This window comes from Pongo pygmaeus, chromosome 1 (assembly GCF_028885625.2).
Source record: "Pongo pygmaeus isolate AG05252 chromosome 1, NHGRI_mPonPyg2-v2.0_pri, whole genome shotgun sequence".
Classification (NCBI taxonomy): Eukaryota; Metazoa; Chordata; class Mammalia; order Primates; family Hominidae; genus Pongo; species Pongo pygmaeus.
Genome location: NC_072373.2, coordinates 36826947 through 36834019, shown reverse-complemented (window position 1 = coordinate 36834019; position 7073 = coordinate 36826947). Strand labels below are relative to the sequence as shown.

The 7073-nt window shown below is 45.2% G+C and overlaps 1 long non-coding RNA gene across 1 annotated transcript; it reads left to right on the top strand.

Moving 5' to 3' along the window:
* The first annotated feature begins 2950 nt into the window (after positions 1-2950).
* Positions 2951-6522, top strand: LOC129042162 (uncharacterized). Its single transcript, XR_008504066.1, has 3 exons — positions 2951-5615; positions 5874-5942; positions 6409-6522. It is a non-coding gene; the product is annotated as an uncharacterized LOC129042162 (long non-coding RNA).
* The last annotated feature ends 551 nt before the right edge of the window (positions 6523-7073 follow it).

Here is a 7073-nt window from a genome sequence, read left to right as displayed (position 1 = left end):
TGGTCTTGAAGTCCTGACCTCGTGATCCACCCGCCTTGGCCTCCCAAAGTGCTCGGATTACAGGCGTGAGCCACTGCGCCCAGCCAGCATATATGTTTTAAGAAAAAACATTTACTGGAACATCATGTGGCCTTAGAGCTCCTTTTCGCCCAAATTGGAGCCTTGTATATAGTATTGACAAAACTGAATATTGTGCCTGTCTCTCCCCTAATTTTCTTACTAGAGGAAGCTTAACTAAAAACAAAGCTGAAACTGCTGTTTCTTTAGACACTGCCATCAAATATATGAAGGAAATTTCTTAAGGGAAAGGAACACATGCTGTGTCCATGGCAGCAGCTAACAGTGGGTTTGCAGGAATCCTGAGTGGTGGATGGCAAGCTTGGCTTTTCCAGGGTTTTCTAATCTTTATGTTCTTCTAGTGGGTCTCCAGGTTACTAAGGCCTGTGTTATCAAGTTAATGACAAAATTGGATACTTATTTAAATCAGATCATTCTATAGCAAGCTGTGGTCCTTAATTTCCATCACACTTTGAATAAGGATATGGCCAAATGGACTCAAAGACTGATGAGCTGCCTATATTACTTACCTAAGCTTTGACTTGTTTGATTTGGATCAATTTGGTCCCTCAGGGCTCCTGTTAAGGAATACGCTTCAGTTTTTTGGTATTATCCTAAATACCAAATCCTATCTAACAGTCATCATGATAGTCCCCTGCTGTGGTGTATCCTCTCAAGTCTTAAATGTTTGTATGCAGCCATCCATTGAACACTGAATGATCTCACTTTGACTAAATCAGCAAGAACATAAAGAATTATTCGACTGATGTGATAACTTGTGAATTCCATATTGAGACCAAATAAGTCCATTTATGATGGCGACAGACAGTGGCATGAATCAGACTTGTTTTTAGAAAGTTTTATTTATTAATTTTATTTAAAATTTTATTTTCAGGAATGGGATTGACTGCAAAGGAGCACAAGGGAACTTCCTGAGGTGATGGAAATGTTTTGTCTTGATTGTGGTAATGATTACATGACTATGTTTGTCAAAATTCCAGAACTTTATACCTAAAAGGGTGAATTTTACTGCATGTAAATTATACCTGACTAAACATGACTTTTTAAAAAGGCCTGAAATCTCAACTACTCAGCTAAAAATAAAATAAAATAAAATAAAATAAACAATTTAGGTGCAAAACAAGTTTTGTTTTTGGGACTGACAGAGATCCAGTGATTGTATTTATTTATAAAGCTAATAATCCAATCCAATATATCAATACTTTTAAATAGGATATAAAAAGTTATGAGATTTTTTAAAATAAGGATTTAGACTGCAAAATATTTATTATGACTACAATGTTGCTGAAGCAATGCTATCTTAAAAAATATCTCAAACAGAAAATAACATTCTAATGCTCTTAATCATTGCAATAATTGAAACTTCCAGAATATTACCATAATGCTGCTTATATTTAATAAATATACCCTATATTTAATAGTTAAAAACAAAGAATTATTTAATACCAGCTAGCTTCATTACTTGATAGATTAACTTGCTTGATAGATCAACATTACTTGATAGATTACTGGATAGATCAACTAGCTTCCTAAAACATAACTGTAGCTCAGCTTCTAAAAAAGGTGAAATAAATTATTATATTATATTCAACTGAACTAGATTTTAAAAATAAAGACTATCAGGAACATAGGAAGAGGTAATTAAATGATGGGTCCTCTCTACTAAGGTTTCAATGGAAGCAAATACATCCGAGAAACCATTTACAAAGAACTCACCCTCATAAATTGCCTTAGAGACCAAAGTCACAATTTTAAGGCCAAGATCTTTAGAAATCAGATAGGTCAGTGTGATGGTTAATTCTGTGTCAAACTTGACTGGATTATGGGGTGCCCAGATATTGTGGTCAAACATTATTCTGGGGTTATCTTTGTAAGGGTGTTTTGGGATGAGACTAACATTTAAATTGATAGACTAAAGCAGAGTGCCTTCTATAATGTAGGTGGGCTTTATCCAATCATTTAAAGGCCTGAATAGAATGAAAAGGTTGGCCCTCCCCAAAGTGAGAGAATTCTTCCTACTTTTCAACTGTGGCACGGGCTTTTTCCTGCCTTTGGACTTGGACTAGAACTACACCATCAGCTCTCCTAGGTCTCAAGCTTGCTTACTCACCTTGCAGATCTTGGGACTTGCCAGCCTCCATCACTGCGTAAGTCAATTCCTTATAAATCATATATGTACACACACAGGCATGCCTCAGAGATATTGCAGGTTTGGTTCAAGACCACTGCAGTAAAGTAAATATCACAATAAAGGGATCCACACAAATTTGTTGGTTTCTCAGTGCACATATGTTGTGTTTACACTACACTGTAGTCTCAAGTGTGCAACAGCATTATGACTTTAAAAAAAGTACACACCTTCATTTAAACATTTTCTTGCTAAAAAAATGCTGACAGACATAAAGTGAGCACATGCTGTTGGAAAAAACGGTACCAACGGTACCAATTTGTAAATAACACATCTGCAAAGTGCAATAAAGTGAGACACAATAAAATGAGGTATGCCTGTATATCCTATTGGTACTATTTCTCTGGAGAACCCTAATACAACCTGCTTTCAAATCAATTTAAGACCCTCCCCCAATAAGCATTACATTGAGGAAAATGTGGTTGCAACTTTGTCCTACAAATTAGGACAAAGAGACCTTTGTTGCTATATAACAATATTAAAAAACCAGTATGCCTACCTCTGGATGTATTTGTTACAAATACGAGTATTAGATTGTAACTGCCAATCCTTTAAAACCAGTTTTAAGATGGATATAAAGCCCTAAAAATCTTGCAGTTTCCACATTCACATCTGAAAAACTTCCAATTTACAAGGGACATTGTGGTATTTTTGGAAAACAAAGGAAAATGACACATACCAATTTCTGTCATTTATTCATGTCATAATCCCCAAAGCTACCTTTATTCCACAACTCTTTCCACCATTTTCCTACGGTCAGCTTTTTTTAAGGCTATAGCCTTTAAAAACTTGAAATAGAAAATTTTAAGGATGCAACCATTAGAAAATGTTCCCATACTACCATTTAACATTCCCCATTTATCATTATGTTTACTATCGTGTAATTTCCAACATAATATTATGAGGTCAAAGGCTCTACGAACGCCGTTTTACAGTCTACCTAGGCAGGCAATGGCTGTGAAACACACCACACCAATGACAGGAATGCGGGTCACTGTGACACAGCTGATCCCTCTGCAAAGTCAAAACTAGAGTTCACTTTACGCTGACGGAGCTTCTTTCCAGGACCCCCACCCCCACCCGAGGACAGGAGAGTGTCGATTTCCCAAGGTGTCTGGCACTGCTTCTTGAAAACGCAGCTCTCATCTGGTTCCTGGAAGGTCATACTGGTTCGCGCAGGCCTCGGGACGGGGCGCTTGGCTTCTGAGGCACCCGCGCTGGCTCCTCACCCGGTGACCTTCAGGCCTCTGCGCTTGGCCTGACCCTAGAAGGGCCACTGCCCTTCACAGCGGGCGGGCACTGTCCCTCCCACGGCCCCGCCGACTGCTGACGCGGTGGCCCCAAGGGTCCAGGCCCGCACTTGCCCCACTCCCGCGGCGCCGTCCCCCATAGTCGGTCCCCGAGGGCCGCGCCCAGCTCCTGCTCGGATTTCAGCCCGCACCGCACCCCAACCGCCAGGGAACCTTCCAGAACCCTGCCCCTCTGGCTTTCTCCCGAAAGCCCAGGGTCGCCGTCCAGGAAGAAACTTCGATTCATTTATTGAGCGCCAACTGTGTCCAGGGCCGAGGGAGGGGCGGGGTTTCCACGCGAGGAGACCCCTAGGCTCTCGCCTCGGTAAGCGCCCGCGTTCCAGCACCTCGAGTCGCCCGCGGGCCCCCACCCCTCGGGCCGGGCCCGGTCCTCGAGGAAAACCCACGGCGGGGCAGGAAGGGACAAGGAGAGCCGCGCTCCTTGCCCGCCTCGTCCCCTCCACTCGCCTTCACCTCACGGGACCCCAGGGAAGCCGCCGGAGCTAAAATTAGCAACTCGCGCGGCGCGCGCTCACGTGCGCGCGGCCGGGCGGGGGCGGGGAGCAAGGGGCGCGGTCCGGGTGAGTCACCGGCCCCGCCCCACTCGCCGAGAACGCGCTGACGTCAGCCGCTTCCCCGAAGGGTGACGTAAGCGCGCCACGGGGAGGCCGAGGCAGCTGATAGAATGTTCTGAGTTTTGATGCCTTAAAGGGACCAGGCCTGGGATCGTGAAACATCTGGGGAAACGACTCCACTCACCCACCTGCAGACTGAGAGCCCATCTTGTACCGTTTTATACTTAAAGAGAGTTGACTGTTGAGATGATGATGAAAACGGAAGAACAACTGAGCCTAGTTGGAGGCTCTTTGAAGTCCCAGAACCTCCTCCTGGAAGCCCTCCTTGGTTAACCAGATGGACATTTCAGTTGCCCTCTGAGCCTGAACCAAGTGTCAGGAAGAGTTTTCTATGGCCCTTGACTCCCTAACTCTTTGCTTATAGCGTCTCTGCTGTCTGATGCCTCTGCTGTCAGAGAAAGGCTGTGGTTTAAATATTTATTTATGAATCCATCAACTTGGGCCAACTAGGCCCATTTATCACTGTTTTGACTGTGTCTAAACTGTCATTAGTGGTGTGACTAGAAACCAGTTAATGTCGCTGGATGGTAAATTCGTGGACTGATCTCCAAACCCTCCTACTGTGCTAATGTTGCCATGGAAGTTTCCAGAGGCCAGGATCCCTGGCCAACACGTGATCGTAAACAACATCAGGGCCTCACAGGGAACTCACAATTTACTGAGGTTTGCTCTGTGCCAGGTGTTTTCATGATCCTCCGTCCCCTTGTCGTTTAGTCCTCTTCTCTGAGGTAGGTATTGTCCTCCCCATTTTACTGATGAGAACGGAAATCGAGGCACACGATTAAGCGTGTTTCCCTGGGTCACACAGCTAATGAATGGCGAGCTGGAAGTCAGTCCCAGGTCATCAGACTCCGAAGTCCATGGTTTTGGTGATGAAGGTGGGCTGTGATATGTGTGTCTTATTCTGTGCATGTGAGTCCCCTAGAACCAACTTTTCCACTTGGAACACAATCTCAGTGCCTTTCAGCAGGTAACCGGCGCCAGACCAGATCTCCAGAGATGGAGGTGGCCAGCCTCAGGGCCCAGCCATGGGAAGGTGTATGAGGAGGCATTGCATCAGGCGCCCATCCTGTGCTTGCAGGGCCTGACCATGAGCGCCGCCTTCAGTTTTACACCTTAGGCACCCCACTTGGCTCCCCTTCGTTCCAGCCCTGCCAGACCCACCCTTGACTCTGTGTTTCCTTTCTGGAAACTCGAGAGGCCATTCTACTTAAAGAGTCCTCACCTGGCCTACCAGCGACCAGATCTGCCCAAGTGCAGAAGAAACTTGGTTATCTCCTCTTTCATCGTCCCCGCTCGAGCATAAAACAACAGAAAGTTTCCTATCGGAACAGCATGCTTGTGCCAAAAACAAATTAGAAACAACAACAACTTCTCAAAATTTTGAGCAAAATGATGGTGACCGTGTCCTGGAAATGGAGCAAAGTGAGTGAGCCACTGTCACTGTTACATCTGACAATCACTACTGGTACTTGGCTAAGTATTGCAGCCCCCTCTTCAGGTTACACATGCCAGGTGTACCAGAAGCACCTTCTGCCTCCAGCTCACTCCTGGGAGATGTTTAGAGCTGACTCCTCTCCCCTCCCCAGTCTCCAGCCATCACCAAGCTCTCTCCTTGGTGTCCCCAGCTCCTGCCCTTCATGCTGATAGAAGCATTGCCCGCTGCTCTTCCTGTTCTTACAGGTTTCCTAGTGCCTGTGACCAAACACCTTGTGTGGGCTCCCCAGGAGAGAAAACCGCTAGCAGCCTCAGGTATTGTTGGGGGTGGGGAGGATGGGGGTTCTCTGGGGACAGGAACTTCTTCCTCTGTATTGGGGGTGGACACACACATGGAAACTTAGAGTGGTGTACTACCTCCAGGCCAACCAGGCAAGTCCCTGTTTTATAACTAAGGTCTAGGTGAGGTGGCCTGCCCGGGGTCCCGTGGCCTGTTAGGGGTAGAGATTTCTAGTTACTTGACTTCCAGCCTGCTTCTTTCCCATGGATCACACACACACTACTGTTACAAGACACAGGTAGGACAAAGGGCATGAACGTGCATGGCAAAATGAACATGCATGGCAAACGGGAACATGTCATATATACAATGGAAGGGAAGACAAATGACATGAAGTAAATATAGACATGAAATCATAGGGAAGAATTGGAGAACACGATTTCTGATGACCACCAGCTATTCCCACTTCCTCTTTCCTTCTCCCTCCCACCTTGTTTGAAGACAGGTGAGGAGTTGTTCCTCCTCAGACCCAGGAATCATTTCCCAGTGGAATGACACAGTGAAGTGGATCACCATTTTTAAACCTTCAATAATAAAGAACTTGTGTGTCATTTCAGTTTTAATTTTTTATCTTCCAGTCTTTACTCTCCATCATTTCTTTATCCCAGAATCCCCATTGAATGTCATTAAGAACCATAAATGTAACTGGCCACTAATGTGGAAGGATTGTGATCTCCGGCAAACAGCCCCAGCAAGCAAAAGAACAGGAATCCTGGGTCAGTTTCCAACTGTGCCTGTGACTCACTGTGTGACACAAAGTAAAGCTCCACTTTTGCAGGGGGAGAGCTGTGGGGCAGCGAGACACACATGGCCTGTGCCCTGACAGAGGTGGAGGGGTTTCCCTGTGTGCTGGAAGCTCAGGGGTCCCTTTTGGAATCAGTGCCATAGTAACTCCTTAGTAATGGCCATGAGCTCTGCCTCCAATGGAGACACTACCATGGCTTGGGCTGGATTATGGCACTTGCCCTTTGTGACATCATTCTCATAGGTTAGGAATGCACCCTGATTATTTCTAACTCCACTTTAATAACTTGTTCTGGATCTGCCCTCCAGGAATTTATTTGAAACTTTCTTTATTCTATTTATATTTCAGCCTGTACAGCCTT